Consider the following 23,331-nt stretch of genomic DNA (forward strand, 5'->3'; position numbering starts at 1 on the left):
GACCAATAGAATAAGATAGAAAGCCCAGAAATAAACTCATGTACCTATGGGTACCTTATTTTTGACAAAGGAGGCAAGAATATACAATGGGGAAAAGATAGCCTCTTCAATAAGTGGTGCTGGGAAAACTGGACAGCTATATACAAAGAATGAAATTAGGACACCTCCTAACACCACAAACAAAGATAAACTCAAAATGGATTAAAGATCTAAATGTAAGACCAGAAATTATAAAACTCTTAGAAGAAAACATAGACAGAACACTCGATGACATAAATCACATCAAGATCCTCTATGACCCACTTCTGAGAGTAATGGAAATAAAAACAAAAGTAAACAAGTAGGACCTCATTAAACTTAAAAGCTTTTGCATAGCAAAGGAAATTAGAAGCAAGACAACCCTCAGAATGGGGAAAAATAATAGCAAATGAAACAACTGACAAAGGATTAATTTTCAAGATATACAAGTAGCTCATACAACTCAATATCAGAAAAGCAAACAACCCAATCAAAAAGTGGGAAAAAGACCTAAACAGACATTTCTCCAAAGAAGACATACAGATGGCTAACAAACACGTGAAAAGATGCTCAACATTGCTCATTACTAGATAAATGCAAATCAAAACTACTATGTGATATCACCTCACACAAGTAAGAATGGTCATCATCAAAAAGTCTACAAACAATCAGTGTTGAAGAGGGTGTGAAGAAAAAGGAATGCTCTTGCACTGTTGGTGGCAATGTAAATTGATACAGCCACTATGGAAGATAGTATGGAGATTCCTTAAAAAATGAGGAATGAAATACCATATGACCCAGCAATCCCACTCCTAGGAATATACCCTGAGGAAACCAAAATTGAAAAAGACACATGTGTCCCATTGCTCACTGCAGCACTGTTTACAATATCTAGAACATGGAAGCAAACTAAATGTCCATCAGAGATGAATGGATAAAGAAGTGTGGTATATATACACAATGGAATATTACTCAGCCATAAAAAGGAATGCATTTGAGTCAGTTCTGATGATGTGGATGAACCTAGAACCTATTATACAGAGTGAGGTTAGTCAGAAAGAGAAAGATAAGTATTGTATTCTAACACATATATATGGGATCTAGAAAAATGGTACTGAAGAATTTATTTCCAGGGCAGCAATGGAGAAACAGACATAGAGAACAGACTTATGGACATGGGGAGGGGGAGGAGAGGGTGAGATGTATGGAAAGAGGAACATGGAAACTTACATTACCATATGTAAAATAGATAGCCAACGGGAATTTGCTGTATGTCTCAGGAAACTCAAGCAGGGGCTTTGTATCAACCTTGAGGGGTGGGGTGGGGAGCGAGATTGGAGGACTTTCAAGAGGGAAGAGATATATGTATACTTATGTCTGATTCATGTTGAGGTTTGACAGAAAACAACAAAATTCTGTAAAGCAATTACCCTTCAATTAAAAAATACCTTAATTAAAAAAAATCACGAAGTTCAAAATGCTTAAACATTTCGAATTTGAGAGTCTAGAAAGCAGTTAACAGGGATACCTTTTAGTGTACTTTGTATTTTTTCATTTGGATTAAAAGATGAGAATCAAGAATTGTTTCTATTGTATCCTAAATATAATCTCTAGGTCTTCAAGTTCATGGGGTTCCCAAGGCAAGAATACTGAAGTGGTTTGCCATTTCCTTCTCCAGTGGACCACATTTTGTCAGAACGCTCCACCATGACCCATCTGTCTTGGGTGGCCCTACATGGCATGGCTCATGAGTTCATTGAGTTAGAGAAGGCTGTGGTCCATATGATCAGTTTGACTAGTTTTAGTGACTGTGATTTTCATTCTCTCTGTCCTCTGAGGGATAAGGATAAGAGGCTTATGGGAGCTTCCTGATGGGAGCGATTGACTGTGGGGGAAACTGGGTCTTGTTCTGATGGGCGGGGCCATGCTCAGTAAATCTTTATTCCAATTTTCTGTTGATGGGCGGGGCTTGTTCTCTCCCTGTTTGACCTGAGACCAAACTATGGTGAAGGTAATGAAGATAATGGTAACTTCCTTCAAAAGGTCCCATGCACACACTGCCCTGCAGCAGGCCACTGCCAACCCACACCTCCGTTGGAGACTCCTGGACACGCACAGGCAAGTCTAGGTCAATCTCTTGTGGGGTCACTGCTCTTTCCTCTGAGGTCCTGGTGTGCACAAGTTTTCATTTGTGCCCTCCAAGAGTCTGTTTCCCCAGTTCTGTATAAGTCCTGGTGGCTCTATGGTAGAGTTAATGGCAACCTCCTCAAAGAGGGCTTATGCCACATCCAGGTCTGCTGCACCCAGTACCACTGGCCCTGCAGCAGGCCACTGCTAATGTGTATCTCTGCAGGAGACACTCAAACACTCAAAAGCAGGTCTGGCTCAGTCTCTGTGGGGTCTGCTGGTGTGCACAAGGTTTGGTTTGAGCCCTCCAAGCATCTCTGGCAGGTATGGGGTTTGATTCTAAACATGATTTTGCCCTCCTACTGTCTTGCTGGGGATTCTCCTTTGCTCTTGGATGTGGGGTATCTTTTTTTGGTGGGATCCAACATTCTCCTGTTGAAGGTTGTTCAGCAGTGAGTTGTAATTTTGGAGTTCTTGCAGGAGAAGATGAGTGCATGTCCTTCTACTCCTCCATCTTGTGATAAAGCACTAGCTGGAATCAAGATTGCTGGGAGAAATATCAAGAACCTCAGATTTGCAGATAACACCACCCTCATGGCAGAAAGCAAAGAAGAACTAAGAACTTCTTGATGAAAGTGAAAGAAAAAAGTGAAAAATCTGGCTTAAAACTAAACATTAAAAAAACTAAGATCATGGCATCCAGTCCCATCACTTCATGGCAAATAGATGGGAAAACAAGGGAAACAATATTTTTTGGGCTCCAAAATCACTGCAGATGGTGACTGCAGCTGAGAAATTAAAAGATGCTTGCTCCTTGGAAGAAAAGCTATGACCAAACTAGACAACATACTAAAAAGCAGAGAGATTACTTTGCCAACAAAAGTCTGTCTAGTCAAAGCTGTGGTTTTTCCAGTAGTCATGTATGTATGTGAGAGTTGGACTGTGAAGAAAGCTGAGCACCGAAGAACTGATGCTTTTGAACTGTGTAGTTGGAGAAGACACTTGAGAGTCCCTCGGACCACAAGGAGATCTAACCTGTCCATCATAAAGGAAGTCAGTCCAGAATGTTCATTGGAAGGACTGATGCTGAAGCTGAAACTCCAATAGTTTAGCCATCTGATGTGAAGAACTGACTCATTGGAAAAGACCCTGATGCCGGGAAAGATTGAAGGCAGGAGGAGAAGGGGATGACAGAGGATGAGACTGCTGGATGGCATCACCAACTCGATGGACATGAGTTTGAGTAAGTTGTGGGAGTTGGCGATAGACAGAGAAGCCTGGTTTGCCGCAGTCCATGGGATCGCAAAGAGTCAGATACAACTGAGTGACTGAACTGAACTGAACTGAACTGAACCCTTGGAAAGGACCATGTTTTTCCTCTCCTCTCTACCCATTTGTTTTCTTGGGTTTTTTTTTTTTTTTTTTCCTCACATTAAAATCCATACCTATTTGTTTTTGTGTGTGTTTTTTTGTTTTTGGTGCTTTTTATTTTTATTTTTTTAAATTTTTGCCAGGAAAATCCAAATCCCTTGTTTGCTCAATTCTTTTAAAGTTTGACCCTGCATCTACAGAATGTTATATAGACTTGAACATTTTCATAAACATCTGTATTATCAGATATTTCTATGCCTTTTATCTCAATTCCCAGAATAAAAGCCAGGCTGGAAAATTATTCAAGTAAATCTATAGCATTTTCCAACATGTGAGAATAAGAGGAAAAGAATCTGTTTTTCTTCTCTTTTCTTTGAGGTAGAGGGAAGTTGAGAAATATTGGGAAAATTAAGTTCAGTAGTTTCATGAAACATTAAGAGCCCACTATAAGTCAGGCCATTAAGGCATAGAGATGACCAATCCAAAATTATAGCAATTGAGAGGACTGTGGTTTAGCAGAGAAGACTGTCCAAAGAATGACTTGATATGCAACAGAAGGTCAATGAGAGGTAAGCACAGAGTCTATTTGAGCAAACTGTGTGATATTTAACCTAACCTGGGATGCAAAGACATGTTCACGGAGGAAATGGAAAAAACAAAAAAAACAACTAAAAGCTTGGATACCCCAAATGAGAATAACTAGAAGTAGAGCACCACCTGAAACCTAAAGCTCGTGAGCCATGCTATGAGCTTTTTTCTGCAAGTGATGGGAAGCCTTAGGAGTTCCTAAGGAAGTCACCCAATTAGGTTGTGTTTTAGGTGGATTACTTTGATTGTTTTCTGGTGTGTGGGTGCAAGGGGTGAGAGAGGAGGCATAGGAGCAGAACAGAGAAAAGGAAACAAAGTACTAGACTGATTCAAAAAAAGGGTAGTGAATGACCAGGGGAGGGGCAAGCCTAAGGCAGTGGTAGATACACAGAAAGTAAAATCAGTAGGTCTGGGTAATTGGTTAGCTTCAGAAGATTCAGAGCAGCTAGGCAGTGATGTCAGGGAGAAAGTCAGTGTAGAGGTGAAGATAGTAACTTCTGGTTTTGAAGAACCTGGATGTGCATCAGCAACACCCCCATGGCCTTTACTAACAGGCAGTCACATACAGGTCTGGTGTTTACTCATGTAGACAGTAAATAATATTTACTGTTTACAGATCATTAAATGAGGTCAAGAACTTTGTATTGGTAACTCTGTCTAATGGCCAGAATGACCTTACGAGGTGTAAATCATTACAATCAATTTTACAGATGTTGAAGATGAGGCATAAGTGTCACAGTTAGTAAATTAATTGGATCACACGGTTAGGAGACAGGATTAAAACTCTAGGCAGTCTGGGCCCATAGCCTCCAATTGTACTCAAAATTTTACTCTGTGTCATCTAGTTATAATATCATAGTGTAAAATTCATGAATGGCAATGATATCACCCAAAATGAGGATGAAAAGAGATCAGTAGGTCAAGAACTAAACATGTTATCACTTATAGTAAACTTGAAAATACATAGATTTTCACAAACATTTAAATATATGATGAATAATCTATTTGCTTACAAATGCCATGTTTGGTTTGAAAACATAGACTAATAAACTATAAATTTATAAATTAAATAATTACCTTTCTAGCAATTTTTAGTTACGAAATAAGGTATAAATAATTATGATAATTTGATTTTAAATATTTTGTAACAAATGGTTCAAGATTTACAATGCATAGGATCCCTTTGTTGTTGCCAATTTATGAAGAAGCCAAATTTTAAGAGAAAAAACATAATAATACTAATGATTGAAACCTAAGGCAATTCTAACACCTGATAACTTCCATAATGTTAAGTGGTCACAGAAAACTATCACTGTCTAGAAAGAAACCGCTTCTATCCACTGTCTGCCACCAATTCCTCCACCCTACCTCCTGCCATTTTTATCTTTTCAGTGGTAAGAAAATAAATGATTATGAAAAAATCACTTAATGTAACTTCCCCATAAGATGATTGTCTATGTTTACTTGTTTTCATTTTCTTACTGACATTATCAGAGCTTTTTGCTTGGTCTCCCACTTGAACTTAAGTTCCAAAACCTAGTGCTTTATAGGGCCCAGGGTCCCCACTCCTCTTCCTAGCTTCCATTTCTATTTTCTGTATCAAGAGTCTAAATACTATTAGATATTTGCTGTTTATATACAAATCAAGACATCACTTAGGACCCCAACATTGTCAACCACTTGCCTGAGCATTAATGATCACCTCCTTACGCTAATGCTACCCTTACCCACTAGAGATGGCCTGGTTAGAGCACATTTAACTTGACCTTTGAATGTTGTAATAGGTGACTCTCAAAGTATAGGTTTTACAGCATGATTAGTTCTCTGAGGGGTGTTATATATTTCTAACTTCCCTCTTTTGGCACCAGCCAGTCATCGAGTGCCCAACATGGCTCCTGGCAAAAGATGTTCATACTTTTATAGCAATTTTATTGCACTTGCTTTTAGTGTACCAGGACTATAATCACACAGTAGTGTGCCTATTATAGAAAGCATTCCTATTTGCAGGTATTTCAGAGAGTGTTTTGAAGAAGTAAATTCCAGATGACAAAATAAATGAACATTTTCTATTTGCTTAAAACTCATAAAGCAAAGTTATTTCATTTTATGGTTGAAAAAAAATGAAATGGCCTTAATAATTCTACACTTAGAATCTTTTCTGAAATTCAGCTATCTAGATTATAATTAAGTTGTTACAGACTGATAATTATATATAGAATGATAAGTTCATCAGCTGGGCCTTATTCAACACAACTATCAATACTCAATCTTGTTCTTTCTTCTTCTCAGCATGCCAAGTAGCCCCCTCAATAACTTATATCTAGCCTTAAACATATTTGGTGCCTTTCTATTCATGGGGCTGGTCAGGTAGCTGCCCAAAGGACATTTTTTGAAGAAGCTCTAAAATCATCTCACATGGCAGGCTTATACTGTATCTGTAGTCATCATTAAGCAACACTGGGAACAAAAATCAGTGACTTACTTAGTTAACAGAGCTGTTATCCACTAGCATGAGTAGTTGTTGTTTACCTTGATTACGAACTATTGTTACCATAACAAAAAGCAGAACCTTTAATTTATTTTTCAAATCCCTTATGATTATACAGTGGAAGTGACGAATAGAGTCAAGGGATTAGATTTGATAGACAGAGCGCCTGAAGAACTGTGGACAGAGGTTTGTGACATTGCACAGGAGGCAGGGATCAAGACCATCTCCAAAAAAAAGAAACGCAAAAAGGCAAAATGGTTCTCTAAGGAGCCCTTACATATAGCTGAGAAAAGAAGAGAAGTGAAAAGCAAAGGAGAAGAGGAAAGATATGCCCATTTGAATGCAGAGTTCCAAAGAATAGCGAGGAGAGATAAGAAAGCCTTCCTCAGAGATCAGTGCAAAGAAATAGAGGAAAACAACAGAAAGGGAAAGACTAGAGATCTCTTCAAGAAAATTAGAGATACCAAGGAAGCATTTCATGCAAAGATGGGCACAATAAAGGACAGAAATAGTATGACTCTAACAGAAGCAGAAGATATTAAGAAGAGGTGGCAATAATACACAGAACTGTACAAAAAAGATCTTCATGACCCGGATAACCACAAGGGTGTGATCACTCACTTAGAGCAAGACATCCTGGAATGCAAAGTCAAGTGGGCCTTAGGAAGCATCACTATGAACAAAGCTAGTGGAGGTGATGGAATTCCAGTTAAGCTATTTCAAATCCTCAAAGATGATGCTGTGAGAGTGCTGCACTCAATATGGCAGCAAATTTGGAAAACTCAGCAGTGGCCACAGGACTGGAAAAGGTCCGTTTTCATTCCAATCCCTAAGAAAGGCAATCCCAAAGAGTGCTCAAACTACTGCACAATTGCACTCATCTCACACACTAGTAAAGTAATGCTCAAAATTCTACAAGTGAGGCTTCAACAGTACATGAACTGTGAACTTCCAGATGTTCAAGCTGAGTTTAGAGAAGACAGAGGAACCAGAGATCAAATTGCCAACATCTGCTGTATCATCAAAAAGGCAAGAGAGTTCCAGAAAAACATCTACTTCTGCTTTATTTTCTACGTCAAAGCCCTTGACTGTGTGGGTCACAGCAAACTGTGGAAAATTCTGAAAGAGATGGGAATACCAGACCACCTGACCTGCCTCCTGAGAAATCTGTATGCAGGTCAAGATGGAACAGTTAGAACCAGACATGGAACAGACTGATTCCAAATTGGGAAAGGAGTACATTAAGGCTATATATTGTTACCCTGCTTATTTAACTTCTATGCAGAGTACATTATGCAAAATGCTGGGCTGGATGAAGCACAAACCGGAATTAAGATTGCTGGGAGAAATATCAAGAACCTCAGATATGCAGAGGACATCCCCCTTATGGCAGAAAGCAAAGAAGAGCTAAAGAACCTCTTGATGAAAGTGAAAGAAAAGAGTGAAAAAGCTGGCTTAAAACTAAACATTTGGAAAACTAAGATCATGGCAGCCGGTCCCATCACTTCATGGCAAATAGATGGGGAAACAATGGAAACAGTGAGAGACTTTACTTTTTTGGGCTCAAAAATCACTGCAGATGATGACTGCAGACATCAAATTAAAAGATGCTTGCTCCTTGGAAGAAATGACCAAACTAGACAGCATACTAAAAAGCAGAGATATTACTTTGTCAACAAAGATCTGTCTAGTCAAAGCTATGGTTTTTCCAGTGGTCATGTATGGATGTTAGAGTTGGACTATAAAGAAAGCTGAATGCTGAAGAACTGATGCTTTTGAACTGTGTAGTTGGAGAAGACTCTTGAGAGTCCCCTGGACAGCAATGACATCCAACCAGTCCATCCTAAAGGAAATTAGTTAAGAATGTTCATTGGAAGGACTGATGCTGAAGCTGAAACTCCAATACTTTGGCTACCTGATGCAAAGAACTGACTCATTGGAAAAGACCCTGATGCTGGGAGAGTTTGAAGGTTGGAGGAGAAGGGACGACAGAGGATGAGATGGTTGGATGGCATCTCTGACTAGATGGACATGAGTTTGATTAAGCTCCAGGGGTTGGTGCTGTACAGGGAAGCCTGGCCTGCTGCAGTCTATGTGTTGCAGAGTCAGACACGACTGAGCAACTGAACTGAACTGAATTTACCTTGATTCATGGACCTAACATTCCAGGTTCCTATGCAATGTTGTTCTTTACAACATCCGGCTTTTCCCCCAATACCAGTCACGTCCACAACTGGGTGTTGTTTTTACTTTGGCTCCATCTCTTCATTCTTTCTGAAGTTAGTTCTGTACTCTTCTCCAGTAGCATACTGGACACCTACTGACCTGGGGAGTTCATCTTTCAGTGTTTTACCTTTTTTCCTTTTCATACCATTCATGGAGTTCTCAAGGCAACAATCCTAAAGTGGTTTGCCACTTCCTTCTTCAGTGGACCACATTTTGTCAGAACTCTCCACCATGACCCATCCGTCTTGGGTGGCCCTACGTGGCATGGCTCATAGTTTTATTGAGTAAGAGAAGGCTGTGGTCCATGTGATCAGTTTGCTTAGTTTTCTGTGATTGTAGTTTTCTTTCTGCCATCTGAAGGATAAGGATGAGGCTTATGGAAGCTTCCTGATTGGAGAGACTGTCGGGGAAACTGGGTCTTCTTCTGATGGGCAGGGCCATGTTCAGTAAATCTTTATTCCAATTGTCTGTTGATGGGCAGGACTGTGTTTTTTCCTTGTTGTTTGACCTGAGACCAAACTATGGTGGAGGTGATGAAGATAATGGTGACCTCCTTCCAAAAGTCCCATGCACATGCTGCTGCATTCAGTGCCCCTGGCCCTGCAGCAGACCACACACCATATTGTACTTTGTACAAACATAAGGAATGTAAAATATCTCGTTAATATTTATCTCATGTTGAAATGACAAGATTGTGGATATAAATAAAATATGGGATTAGAATTAACTTTATCTATTTTTTTTCATTTTCTTAATATAGTATTAGAAAATTTTATTCTATATATGGATTCACATTATATGTCTATTGGATATTACTATAAGATGGATAACCCCCAACTGACATGTATATTCAGGAGTTCCAAGGGCTGGTTGTAAACAAAAACAGAATCCTCCTCATCCACAAAAGTCAGATATAGATCTAAATAGATGTTCTGTTACAGAATGTGAGAGTTGGACCATAAAGAAGGCTGAACACTAAAGAATTGATGCTTTTGAACTGTGGTGCTGAAGAAGAATCTTGGGAATCCATAGGACACAGAGGAGGTCAAACAAGTCACTCCTAAGGGAAATCAACACTGAATACTCATTGGAAGGACTGATGCTGAAGCTGAAGCTTCAATACTTTGGCCACCTGATGTGAAGAGCCAACTCATTGAAAAAGACCCTGATGCTGGGAAAGACTGAAGGCAAAAGGAGAAGAGGGCAGCAAAGAATGAGATGGTTGGGTAGCATCACTGATTTAATGGACGTGAACTTGGGCAAACTCCAGGAGATGGTGAGGGACAGGGAAGACCAGCATGCCATGGTCCATGGGGTCTCAAGGACTCAAACACAGTTTAGCAACTAACAGCAGCAACAAAAAGGCAGAACTACTTCTCGCCTCTGCCAGGGTGACTAGGACTCAGTTGAACCAGTCACATGTTCTCTATGGTTGAATCACTTCCAACGGGGCATAAACAATGGTTGGGTACCTACCTACTGAATGTATGCTGAGCCAGTGTGTGGCTAATTGGCCATATCCCTGGGTTGTCACAGTTCCCTTTGGGTCAGTCACAGTTGTGATTCTTGGGTGAATAACTGCTCACCTCTCCTAGGTGAACTAACTCTTTTGGGCACCAGGGCACCATTCAGCACACTGAAAAAAGTAATTTATTTGATGGCTCCCTAAGGATGCACTGGAGTGCAGAGAAGAAGCATAGCAATTCCAAACTCACACAAAAAGTCTACAAAGCCAATTAGGAGAGCTAGACAAATTAAATGGAAGTGTGCTCTGTCCAATTGAGATATAGAGACAGTTTATATGAATAGGATGTAATTGCTTAAGAGGGAATCTGGCTAAGAACAGGAAAAGGGTTTTGGAAGAAAAAGTAAAGCTTAGTTACTATTTCAGTCCTCTACCAAAGCAAACTGAATGCTTGTGCACTTTAAAAATTATAGGAATATCTTGCTTTATTGTGCTTTGCAGATACTGTGTTTTCTTATTTTTTACAAATTGAAGGTTTGTGACAACCCTGTGTAGACCAAATTTATTGGTACCATTTTTCCAACAAACTTTTCTCATTTCATGTCTCCATGTCACATTTTCATAATTCCTCCAACAGTTCAAGCTTTTTCATTATTATCATATTTGTTTTGATGATCTTTGATGTTACTACTGTAAATGTTTTTGGACACCACAAATGGTGCCCATGTAGGACAACAAACTTCACTGATAAATATTTGTATTTTGACTGCTCCACCAACTGGCCATTCTAGTGTGTCTCACCCTTTCTTCGGGGCTCCTTATTCTCTGAGACAAAACAATAATGAAATTAAGCCAATTAATTACCCACAATGGCCTTCAATTGTTCTCATGAAGGGAAGCGTCACATGCCTCTTATTTTAAAACAAAAGTAAGAAATATTTAAGCTTTGGGAAATATCTGAAGAAGGCATATTGAAAACCTTGATAGGCTCAAAGTTAAGACTCTTTGGCCAAACAGTTAGCCAAGTTATGAATGCAAAGAAAACGTTCTGAAAGGAAATTAAAAGTGCTGCTCTAGTGAATCTTATGAATGGTAAGAAAGATAAACAGCCTTATTGCTGACATGGAGAAAGTTTTAGTGGTCTGGATAGAAGATCAAACCAGACACACCATTTCCTTAAGCCAAAGCCTGACCCAGAGCAAGGCCCTAAGTCTAATCAATTCTATGGCAAATAAGAGAGGTTAAGAAGATATAAAAGAGAAGTTTGAAACTAGCAGAGATTGGTTCATGAGATTTAAGAGAAGAAGTCATCTCTATAATATCAAAGTGCAAGGCAAAGCAGCAAATGCTAATGAACAAAGTGCAGGAAGTTATCTAGATAACTTAGATAATAATTGAAGGTGGCTACAGCAAACACCAGATTTTCTATGTTTATGAAACAGCCTTCCAGTAGAAGAAGATACCATCTAGGCCTTTCATAGCTGGAGAAGAGAAGTTAATGTCTGGCATTAAAGGGCAAGCTGACTCTCTTTTTAGGGTACGGTAAAGAATCTGCCAGCAATGCAGGAGACATAGGTTTGATCCCTGTGTCAGGAAGTTCTCCTGGAGAAGAGAATGGAAATCCATTCCAGCTTTCCTGCCTGGAGAATCCCATGGGCAGAGGAGCCTGTCAGGCTACAGTCCGTGGGGTCACAAAGAATCAGACATGATTGAGTGACTAATGCTATAATACTACTACAAAAGTTGAAGTCAGTGTTCCTTTACCACTTGGAAAATCCTAGGGCACTTCAGAATGTTGCTAAATCTACATTGGCTATGCACTACAAATAGAACACTAAAGCCCAGATGATGGCACATCTGTTTGTAACATGGTTTACTGGATATTTTAGGCCCACTATTGAGATTCACTGCTCAAAAAGATTTCTTTCAAAATATTACTGCTCACTGGCAATGTGTCTGCTCACCCAAGAGCTCTGATGGATATATACAACAAGATTAATGTTATATTCATACCTGCTAACACAACATTCATTTTGCAACCCAAGGATTAAAGAGTAATTTTGACTCTCAAGTTTTATTTAAGAACTTCATTTTGTAAGGCTATAACTGCTAAAGATAATCATTCCTCTGATGGATCTGAACAAAGTAAATTGAAAACCTCCTGGGAAGGATTCACCTTTCTAGGTTATCATTTATAACATTTACAATTTATAGGTAGAAATCAAAATATCAACATTAACAGGAGTTTTGAAGAAGCTGATTCCAAACCTCATGGATAACTGTGAGGGGTTACAGCTTCAGTGGAAGAAATAACTGCAGATGTGGTGGGAACAGCAGGAGAACTAGAATTAAAGATGGATTGGGGTGTTTTTTTAGAAGGGATTTGTGAAAGGATTTAGGAATGCCCAAATCCTTCTCCAGACCACAGCCAACTGGAAGAGATAGATACAAGCCAGGAATGATCGTCCAAAGAAGCAGATTATCACTTTGCTGTTGGCTGGGCTCCTGTCCCAAAGTCTAAGCAGTGTTCCAGCAAACTGGGCTGCAGCACATAGTCTGAGGGCCTTTATTCTCCCTGTGCCTGAAGCCCTGAAAAGCAGGATTTCACCACACTTTGGTTGGCTGCAGAAAGGACCAAAGACTCTCTAGATCCAAGCATGTTGCTGCAGTCAGCATTATTTCATCCTTTTTTATGGATGAGTAATATTCCAGTGTTTGTGTGTGTGTGTACGTCATAGTTTATAGACCAAGAGATTATCATACTAAGTGAAGAAAGTCAGACAGAGAGAGCTAAATATATGATATCTATTAAATGTAGATTCTAAAAAATATGACACAAATGAACTTATTTACAAAATAGAAGTAGACTCAGACATAGAAAACAAGCTTATGGTTATCAAAGAAGAAAAGTGGCAGGAATAAATTTGGAATTTGAGATTAATTGATTCAGGCCACTATGTAAAATAAATAAACAACAAGGTTCTACTGTTTAGCACAGGAAACTATATTCAATATTTTGCAGTAACTGTAATGGAAAAGAATCTGAAAAAGAATATATATATATACATATATATATATGTAAATCACTTTGAAGTACACTTGAAACATTGTAAATCAACTATATTTCAGAAAAATAAAATTAAAATTAAAAAAATAAACAGAAAAAGAAGGAACTGAAGAAGAGAATGCAAGTGATGGTTTTACTTCAAGAAAATAGGTTCTGGGCTGGCACCTTCCTTGTGCTAACGATAGGAACCCAGTGGACACGGTCCCATTTCATCTTCCTTCACTGATAATGATGGACTCAGTAGATCCCTCAACTCTGATCGACTAGATCTCTTTCTAGAAGAAGTGTGAGGAATGGGTGGAAGACTTCCTCAGGCTGGAGAGGGAGGAAGAGATTTCTTTCTTTAGCAGACCCCTCCTGATTCTTTTGTTCCTACTATTATTTCGTTACGCTATCTGAATGGAAGTCAGTCCTTTGGTGTTGCACTGACATAACAGACTCAGCAGGCTTCTACTTTGCACCTCTAAGGGGAAGGAAAAAAAATTTTTTTTCTGTTGGTTACTTACTTTGCCTACTCCTAGGTTCTTTGGGGCCTTTTGAGAAAGCTTATTAAAGATTCCAATCTTTAGAATTTAGGTTAACAGCTCCTCTGACAATCAAGCAATAATCATGATATTAATCACTATCATTTATGCAGAGCTTATTATGTGTCAGGTGCTATTCTAAGTGACATGATCTATCAAAGTATTTAATTTGTACAACAAATCTAGAAAGTGTTTTCACTGTAATTGGTACTCCTATATTACTGACATGAAAACTGAGGCACAGAGAGGTATATCGATTTGTTCTTGGTTTCATGGTTAAATAGGTGGCAGAACAAGGACTTGAACCCAGGGTCAACACACTTACAGTCACCAGATTATACTGTGGTTCAGATTCCGTTTTATCCCTTCAAATGTCCATTTCAACCATAAAATAACTTCCATTGTGAAAAAGTAGATTTAATAGTGGTGACTGAGATGGAGAAGAATGTGCCTGCAATGTGGGAGACCTGGATTCAATCCCTGGGTTGGGAGGATCCCCTGCAGGAGGGCATGGCAACCCACTCTGGTATTCTTGCCTGGAGAATCCCCATGGACAGAGGAGCCTGGTGGGCTACAGTCCATGAAGTTGCAAAGAGTCAGACATGACTGACTAAGCACAGCACAGATTTAATAGTTTGAACTCCCATTTTTATATTAATTTAATTCATATAAAGTGCTTCTAGTTGTATGTAAACTACTTATACACAAGTGAACAGTGATTATGAAAGTACTCTAATTAAGAACACATAGAAATATTTATGTTTGTTGTAGCTAATGTTTTAATTGCATAATAAAATTTTGCTAATACACTCTAGTAATTATGAAACATTGGAAAGTTTCATTCCATTTTACGCGATAATGTAATATAACTGGAGTTCTAATAATGTTTAGTGCCTCAACTCTCATCGTCTTTTTATTCAGATAGGTGGAGGTGTAGCATGCAAATCAAACTCTTCGTTAGAATTAAGCATGATTCTGAAACATAAGCATATACCATTGACTTATGCCATCACCTTGTCATGCATTAATTTGTAAAACTTAGCCACTTTACAATGAGCATTACTGTTATTGTCGTAGTGAGTTAATATGATTTGTGAAAAGATCATCCCTTAGATGTCTAGCAGGGGAAGGACACATCTCAAAGACTAGTCTTAGTAAAGGATTTTCATTGATAATACCTCCTAAGGGAGGAATGCTGAGGCCCTCACTTCAGTCAGTGGCAGCTTGGTACGCAAAAGGGCAGCAGTTGGAGTCTCAAGCGTTCTAAATAATGCAGCAGGTAACCACCTCATCAGGGGTTTAAAATCCCCCAGTGCTTACTTGAATTTTTCTATACAAACACCTACCTAATAAAAGCCCTCCATTATGATCACAATTAAGTGAAAAGAGCTTGTGATTTGAGTTCTGAAATCAGAAGCTAGCTTTCTTCAACCACAATTTTACAAACACTGAACATTGTTTCCACCTTCTCTGACTTGGAAGCTTATTCAGAATAGGAATAGAAATGTAAGGCCTCTGCTGGTCACATTTTTCATAATGGCTTTGGGAAAATATCTACAACTTCCTTTCCTCCATGTGACTAGATTACATGTTATTTTGTCGTCTAGGTTGAATATGTGTTTTAGGTGTAGAAATAAGTATCCTGATATAAGCAAAAAGCTCATTTTCAAACACCATCTTTTTCTTATTTTCTATATAACATTTTTGTCACTTTGGGTTCTCCACTTTTATTTTTACTTTTTCCTTTCTTGTCTCACATTTTTTTCTCTCATTAAAATCTTAGTCTTTTTCCTCCATTTTCCCTATTTCTATAATTTGTTACCTCGGAGGCACACAAATACATGATGAGGGGATGAGAGGACTCCAGGGAGGGATGGAAGATTGTCACAGCTGGATAGAGGGAGGTAGCAATATCCTATAATTGTCACTGCCTTGAGGAGGCAGTGAAGCTTTACCTTCTCTTCCTGACTGCCAAAATGCTGCACAGCCAAAAGCAATCCAAACTGTACAGTTGCAGCTAAAACTGCTACACTTGCACTGCTTTCTATCTGAAGACATTTCACAAATGCAACAATGTAAGTGAAGTTACCAGCATGTGATAGTTGCAAAATAAATGTTTGATGAATCATCATTTCCCTTAAGCTCACCAAAGTATCACACAGAGTTTATTTCATAGGCTTGAATTTATATTCTAATGGTAGGGACAAAATGCCCCTCTTTATCCCCATGTCTGTGTTCAAATTTCTCTACTGGAGTATTTAAAGAATCATTGCACATAATTGTGGGCTTCCTTCAAATCTCAGTTGGTAAAGAATCCACTGCAATGCAGGAGACCCCGGTTTGATTCCCGGTTTGGGAAGATCTGCTGGAGAAGGGATAGGCTACCCACTCCAGTATTCTTGGGCTTCCCTGGTGGCTCAGCTGGTAAAGAATCTGACTGCAATGCGGGAGACCTGGGGGTTCCATCCATGGGTTGAGAAGATCCCCTGGAGAAGGGAAAAGCTACCCACTTTAGTATCCTGGCCTGGAGAATTCCATGAACTGTGTAGTCCATGGGGTCACAAACAGTCAGATAAGACTGAGCAACTCTCACTTATTGGTTTTGCAATATGAGGAACTTGGTACATATTTGCTTGTAATTACAGGCTATTACTCTCCAGGCACAGGAAGTTATACAAGACTGTGAATGATTATCGTGTACAAGAGAACTAAGAGAAAACTCAGGTTAATGAACATGCTGTTTTTCACTTTATGTTATCACTGCTTGTCCTGGTTAAATCTGCAGACATGCATCTGTCAGTGTATATTACTGCTGTAATAGAGAATAACAAACCTGGCTCCATGTTGAAAATATTCCTTTAGCACTAACTTTTGTACTCTGTTGCTTGTTCCTAGTCTTGCTGGCTTTGCACCTTTGTCTCAAATAGTAAAGTAATACTGCCTTTTGACTGAAATATACATGATAGCCCTTTCCCAAGACTCTGCCTTCCAGGCTTGCCCTTTAAAGATGTAACAGTTTTCATACATATAGAGGCTAAAAATTTGCAGAATAGAGAATAACATTTATCTTGTTGGAGGTTTATAGGAACATCTTGACCAGACCTAGGTAGACAGCTGCAAGAAGGATAATTACATCCCTTCTGGGGTCTGGCCAGCACCAGGAACCACCCACACCTTCTCTCTTTTAGTATAAAAAAAGTGTGAATTCTAACTCCAGAAAGATGATTCTTTGGGACATTAGTCCATCATCTTCTCCATCTGCTAGATTTCCAAATAAAGTCACTATTCCTTGCCCCAGCACCCTGTCTCTTAATTTATTGGCCTATTATGAAGGAAGTAGTATGAGCTTGGACTCAGTAATGCTATGTGTGACCAATGGGCTCAGCTTTGAAACTCCAGCTCCTTCTGTCAACTGCTAGCTCCATTAGGTTTTCAGTCTTAGCCTGGGATAAAATGAAGCAAATTTACGTGGAATCATGGGGTCAGTTCATACCACTCTGCCTCATATTTCAGTCATCCTTGATCACCCATCCCAAATGCTTATCTCTCTATATCTTCCTCTACTCACATACACATTCTTTGCTTTTACCTTACTGACCTCCCAAATGTGCCCACAGCAGCCTGAAACAACCTTGTTTCATTTGGAACTACCCTTCATTCCTCAACCCATTCTATGAATACTGTCTGCATCTTTTTGCCTGGCTTTTTCTGGTGACATCTGCTTCTCTTGATTCATCCTAGGTATAAGCTATTGATTCTCCTAAACTCTAGCATGGCACAGGTACTAGAAACTAAATAGCTTTTCCCAAATCCCAACAATATGGCTACTTAGGGAACATTCTACATACCAGGAATTTATCCCCCTTATTATCTCTTGTGATTTACCTATAAAAATTTATTGAGTGCTTTCTATATGCCAGGCATTATTTCATGCACCTTGTTTTAGTTTGAGTTTCCCCAGAAACCAATCCTGCAAAAAGGATTTGAATAAAAACTGTTCATTTGGGATGTGATTCTAAGAAACATTAGTGGGAATTGGGGAAGTGACACAGGAAAGGGGACGCATGCATTAGAGCATGTGTTATCAAACAAGTTACCACTGTAGGTAAAATCTGGGTAAAATGGAAAAATCTAAGAGTTACTGTGGAATATTATCCTCAGAGTTAGTCCCCTCAGGGGTGGACCTGACAAGAGACACACAAATGGATTTTCAGACTGTGCTGAGATCTGGCTGGAGTTAGAGATCATTAACACCAATCTATTCACTACTGTGTGACTGGCCCACCCAACTCCCACACAATGTCTTGATCCTCCTAACTTTTAAATTTGTCTGCATCCAAATCTCTTCTTTCCCCTTTGCTCCTCTCAGTGGTATTTCTGCCTCTTCCTTCCCTGAGTAGCACCATTACCTGTCTACTCAGATTAAGCCACTACCATCTTCTCTTTTGGATTTGTCTTCAATCTCTGTCATGTTTTCATTTTCAAAATATAGACTTATTCAAGCCTCTCTCTTCCTCCTTCTTTAACTGCTGCTCTTTCCCCCTCTTTCTTGCTTACACTTATTGGTGTAATTGTCTCTTCTTTTCCTTCTTCAGCCCATTGCCATCAGGTCTCACCCACCCCATCCTCTCTTCAAATTCCTTCTTTATTCCAATCAAATTTCTTCACTAGTCATGTTAATTTACTTCACTGCAAGGCTTAACTATCTTAAATGATTTGGACTTTCTTAAATTCTCTGTTCTTTTCTTCTTTAAAGCATTTTTCCTTTTCCTGGGTTTTTCTGGATATCTTTTTAAAGTTTATAGATTTGCATTCCTTCAATAGTATTTATGCAAGCATTTTCTCCTAATAGTCTTGCATTGAAATGTTTTTCTTTGTGCATTTTCCCAAGATAATTTGCACATACACAAATTCAACTATCTTCTTTATTCTATTTGACCTAAAAATCTATATTCCAGCCCAAATCTCTCCAATAAGCTCCAAATTTTCATTAACCTGTAGTTATCTCTAGAAGATACACATACTCCAAAATGGACTTTGTATTTAAATCCTCCCTCTCACTTCTCTCTCACATAGAATCCCATTTGAGTTGAACTTGAATCTACCACTTTAATATCTGTCAAATCTCTCTCTTCTGCTGTGAATGACTTCATCTACATCTTCATTTTTACTATAACAGCCTTCTAACGTATCTCCCTGCCTCTTTTTTTTTTTTTTTTTAACCCATCTCAACTCTTATTCACCTCTGTTTTTAGAAGGCAAATATGATGCTGCTGCTGCCTTGCTTGAGAGCCTGCTCTAGTTCCTCAGGACCCTCAGAATTAGTCCTGGGTTCTTTGGCAAAGACTGTAAGTCCTTATGCTGTGACATTAGCTTACCCCACTCCTATCTTGCTCTGTCTCACCTCTCCCCATCTGCTCTCTACTTTCCCACCACACTAGGTCCTATCCCACCTGGAGACATGCTCACACACCCAAGATTTTTTCTAAGATATATTTCGTGCCTGGAATACCCTCCAGATTCATTACTCCTTGGCCCCAAACAGACACACTACTCTTAACCTAAAAAATGACTATTTGTTCTTCCAGCTCAATTCAGGCTTTGGGAAATCTCTCTAAACTGCCAGATCTGGTTTGGATGCCCTGTGAGATGATTCCATAATGCCAAGTTATCTCCAATAATAAATACGAATTTGTTAAATTAAAGGACCATGTTGTATGCAGTTTTGCATTTCAGGCACCTAGCACTGTGCTTGGCATTCAGCAAGTACTCAGTACCTGTGTGTGGAATATAAATTTGATAAAATTCCTGCCCTCACACAAACATCCAGCTCATCTCTTAAGAAAACATTTAATGGCATTGTGCGGCATCCCAAGTTGCTTCAGCCGTGTTTGACTCTTTGCAACCTTATGCACTGTCGCCTGCCAGGCTCCTCAATCCATGGGACTCTCCAGACAAGAACACTGGAGTGGGTTGTCACACTGTCCTCCAGGAGATCTTCCCGACCCAGGAGTTGAACCCATGTCTCTTACATCTCCTGCATTGGCAGGTGGGTTCTTTACCTTTGGCTTCACCTGAGAAGCCCAATGATATTATTTCTTATATAATATTTTCTCTCCTTTTAGAACTTGTATTTGGCTGGACTTTCTCACTCTCTCCTCCATGCCTCTTATATATTTAAAATATTTTGATGTAAAGTTAAATAAAATTAGAAGGATGAACTTTTAATTTCTTAAAGTAAACTTACAAGATGGATGATTACAAAGATGTATCTTTAGAGACTACTAAGCTTCATCATTTTAATGTAAGTGTGAAATGTCTGCTAGCTTCCATCATGATGACCAAATATCTTGAATAGCTATTTTCTTAAGTAATTAAAAAAAAAGTGTTCTTCATTTATATGTCAGGAAAATGCACCATTTCATTTGATTAGTGTAAATCAAATTGCTACAAACTGTTCTCTGAACCAACACTAGGCTGTTTCAGATGCGCATTAAGTAGTAAATCAACTTTATTGGAAATGCTGGGTCTCATCTTTTCAGAGCAAATGCTGTGTACTTTTTTTCAGAGGTGCAATAATTCTTTTACATTTCTGGAGTCTCTTTAGTAAATTGCTCCTATTTAGTAAATTATCACTGCACTAAGTAGCCCAAAGTAATGATAGCATTAAAAAATGTTCAAAAGTTACATCCCTGTGGTATTTCTGAGCTTTTAGCTAAATGCATTTAGCTTTCTCTCCTTGTCCTTTTAGGAATTTCTCAATACCTTTGGTAAAGTTTTGGCAAAGGTTTGCCAGCTTCTATTGGCTGGGCATAATATTTTATGACCTACTTCAAGGGAGCTTTTGGACTAAAAAACATTCAATAATTAGAGCACAGTGAGGTGCTTGTCTCATGCCTATGAGGGATGAAAGCTCTTGTTTGTGGCCAACATCACACTTAACGTCCATCTGCTATATTAATTCATCTTCTATAGTTTTCTGACAGAAAATTTGTCAACAGCTTAAAAGAGTAAGAGTGGTTCAGTTTCACATTAAAATGTGTTGCATTTGAGTGCTGTGAAGTGTGATTTTAAGTACTGCTCAGAAAATAGTATCTATAATGGTTAAAAAAAAAAAAAAGCTTTTCCTGGCAAAAAAAAAGAGGTGCATTTAGATTTGAAAAGGTTCCTTGCTGGGCAGTATAAAATATGTGATAGGGAAGCCTTTCTCTTCTACTAAAGCAATTTAACCTGGCCCTTTCAACATAATATGACTTCTTCTCTTTTACTGAAAATGCATGTGCATTGAATCTGCTCAAATGTGACAGCCAGTGTTTTCTAATCTCTGGTCATACACATATTAAGTTAACACATTTTAACTGCCTTGTAGGATGGCATTTTAGCCTACATGGTTTTAGAAATGGTCCTTGCTACTTGCTTCATCAGTTGCAACTGTGGATTGAATGGTCCTTTGAAAGCACTGCCATAAATATTTCCGCAAATGAGTGATCTGTTCCCATTACATCTGCTAATGCTATCTTATGGCAGAGCACACAAATAGTTCAGACATCACATCACTGCACAGAGGAACAGTCAGGGGCACCCTGGCGGGGTGCCGCACATCACTGAGAATTGCATCACTGATTGTCTCTAAGAGCTAACCTGTCTTTTCTGAGACACGTTTTTTGACAGTCTATCACAGGGAGAGCTGCGGATGTTCAGTGAACAAAGAATAATGCTAACATCGGATTTTTTTAATAGCTGCAAACGTTAATCTTGATAGTTTCTGACAAAATGTAAACATAATTTCAGGGCCAATAAAATTTTGGAAAGAAGTCTTATAAGACGAACATTGAAAACAAAAAAAATTCTTCATCTAACCAAAACCATTATTTACAATGCATTTAGAAAAAGTATACTGTCTTGAAAATTTATTTTATTTCTGAAGTCCAAATATGTGTCATCAGTATTGCCCTGATAATTTTACACTTATGAAAAATTTACACTTGTAAAAAGTTCATCAGAATTTGTCTATACTTTTTCTTAGTCCAGAGATTATCATTTTTATTTGTGAAATAAAGGAGAGTTAAATTACGTTTGACTTTAATATCAATTAAGATGTTCTTCTGTATATCTCAATGGTTAAAATGGTTAAAAACGGCTGAACTTTTACGACGTTTTTACATAAGAAGGTTACTTACTGGAATTCTCAAAGACAAGGAACTTATATGGGGAAAGCATCTATATCTATCAAGACAACTCAACAATATATGGGCGATAAACCAGATATTATTTTTTAGGATCAGTCATGTCATGTTCCCACTCCAGTACACTTGCCTGGAAAATCCCACAGACAGAAGAGCCTGGTAGGCTACCGTCCACGGGGTCGTGAAGAGTTGGACACAACTGAGCGACTTGACTTTCATTTTTCACTTTCATGCATTGGAAAAGGAAATGGCAACTCACTCCAGTGTTCTTGCCTGGAGAACCCCAGGGACGGGGGAGCCTGGTGGGCTGCCGTCTATGGGGTCGCACAGAGTCGGACACGACTGAAGCGACTTAGCAGCAGCAGCAGCTGCAACATGTCATGTTACATCATTTCCAGAATGAGGTGATCACAGCAACAGAAACAATGTCTGTAAGAAATAGGTTTCTCATCGGTGTATCACAGCCCATAATCTGCCAAGATAAGGTCATTTAATACTCTTTTAATTTCTCTGGTATACAAATGCTTCTGGCTGGTAGCTTGAAATTGAAAGTTTCATTTAAAAAATCAAATAAACAGCTTTAATATTCACACAAATCAGCAAATTCTAGAAGACTTACAATGTGCTAGCTTTGCTTGCCACCTTTCCCATGAACTAAATAACCCGTTTATTTCTCAGCTGTATTTTTCTGCCTTCTTCCATCTTTAAGGTTTCTGAGATGTGTCTTCTCATAAATGAATACAACAAGAGATTAAGGTGAATTCTCTGTTAACAGAACTTTTTTGTTCCAAGATGTGCACAGAAAATGGCTTACCTAGTTTACACTTTAGTGCTTTATGAAGATAAAAATGTACTCAGAAAATGGTTGCATTGTAACTACGAACATTTTAAAGTGTTTTAGAAGAACATGAAGGCATAGAGAAGTTCTACAATTTCTCCAAATTGCACTGTTCAGTGAGACTATGAGACTAGGACAGAGATCTTTTGATTCCCACACTCATGCTTTTACCTATTCCTATGTCTCCCTTGGCAATTCTATAGACTGTGGTGAAACGAGCTCCTGCTGTGTTGCAATGAACAAATCATCTTGGGTGGCCTCTGCTAAAATTTTAGTCATCTCTTTCCTTTTTTTTCTGACTCCCCAAGTTCTTTTCTCCTCAACATTGTACATATATATTACAGAATATTTGATGGTCGCAGAGCACAACGTGTGCTATTATTAAACCATTCTTCTGTTTTGACAATTTGCTGTAGTATAAAGTAAAAATAGC

This window comes from Cervus elaphus, chromosome 33 (genome assembly GCF_910594005.1).
Source record: "Cervus elaphus chromosome 33, mCerEla1.1, whole genome shotgun sequence".
Lineage (NCBI taxonomy): Eukaryota > Metazoa > Chordata > Mammalia > Artiodactyla > Cervidae > Cervus > Cervus elaphus.